This window comes from Rhagoletis pomonella, unplaced genomic scaffold, assembly GCF_013731165.1.
Source record: "Rhagoletis pomonella isolate Grant_MI unplaced genomic scaffold, Rhpom_1.0 Rhpom_scaffold_00002, whole genome shotgun sequence".
Lineage (NCBI taxonomy): Eukaryota > Metazoa > Arthropoda > Insecta > Diptera > Tephritidae > Rhagoletis > Rhagoletis pomonella.
Genome location: NW_023458556.1, coordinates 46,540,357 through 46,541,623, shown reverse-complemented (window position 1 = coordinate 46,541,623; position 1,267 = coordinate 46,540,357). Strand labels below are relative to the sequence as shown.

Sequence of the window (1,267 nt, the reverse complement as noted above, 5' to 3'; positions counted from 1 at the left end):
CGAAAAACTCACAGAAAACACTTCATAAATCGCACAATTCCATCGTTTCAACTGACTGGCTCGTCGCTAACTGCTCAGCTGTGTGTGAGCCGCGTTTTTTCTTTTATTTTTTTGTTCTAAATTCAGAACTTGTCCGCACAACCGTTCATTTGTTACGTTTTTAATTTTTGCTGCTTCTTTTGTTCCGTATCGTTTGATTTGCCAATCAAGACTGAAACCACTCTGTTGGCGCAGACACTGTTACTGCTGTTACAGCTGCTATGCATGTTTATGTGTATATTAGGATGGCTCACACTTTGCATAAAAAAAATTTTTTTTTAACAATTTTTTTCGCCCGTAAATAGCTTTAAAAGGTACTAAATATTTGTAGCATTTGCAAAATAAGTTGATTTGCATCTCAAAGACAAATTTGGCAGAGTATTCCAAAATAAATCAAGCTCAAAGAGGCTTGCTATTTTGAAAGTGTTGCTCAAAACAAAAACGAATACAGCTAGAATGAAAACCGCCAACCGGATTGACCAGAAATGCGACGAATTGCTAATAATAAGCGAACTCATGTGCATGAATTCTAGTATTTGAGTCTAACTCTGTCCTACTCTGGACAATCACACAGATTGTGCTGGAGTGAAGTCACGTTAGGAGGAATCACGGTTCTATTCTACTCGGAGTCAGAAAACTATTCACGGATCAGCCGTGTTGTCGATGCACCTAGCAAAGGTCCATCAGTGTCCGGATTTCTCCTGCAGGTGAATGATAGAGGTCCCCTTTTCTCTGAAATTTTTTGTGTGACAACATTTCCTTTAACGTACCCAATGCCTTAGTAAGAGAGATTTAGGGTAGCTCACGGGCTGCATTCACTGCCGGATAGTCCTCCGTTGGACAGGCTCGAGAGCGGGTAGCTCACTGGCCGCATTCACTGCCGGATAGTCCTACATTGGGCAGACACGAGCCGGTAGTGATGATTGCTGAGCATTATTAGAGTCATTTAAATATTCCGTTCGACACGATTTTGTGGCCATGAAAAAATCAAGCACTTTCGGAGAGTAGAGACAAAAGCAAAGTACCCGTATTTTACCGTTTTTGTAAATCAAGTTATTTATGCTTTTTAAGAGGAAAAACAACCTTTAACAACCCCTATGCTGAATCGGGCAAATTAATATTATCTTTGACATACAAAGGTTCTTTGAGTGGCTGAATAAAAAATTGAAATCATTTTTCAAAAATTCAAAATGGCGGATCCAATAAAGATCCATCCAGCATATTGTAT

The 1,267-nt window shown here is 39.4% G+C and overlaps 1 long non-coding RNA gene across 1 annotated transcript in view; it reads right to left on the bottom strand.

The window, feature by feature from the left end:
* The window catches only part of LOC118733713, a 5,525-nt gene extending 5,332 nt beyond the window's left edge, over nucleotides 1-193 (bottom strand). Inside the window, exon 1 of the long non-coding RNA XR_004992281.1 lies at nucleotides 13-193. This is a non-coding gene — a long non-coding RNA (uncharacterized LOC118733713). The remainder of the gene's footprint in view (nucleotides 1-12) is intronic.
* Nucleotides 194-1,267: the final 1,074 nt, after the last annotated feature.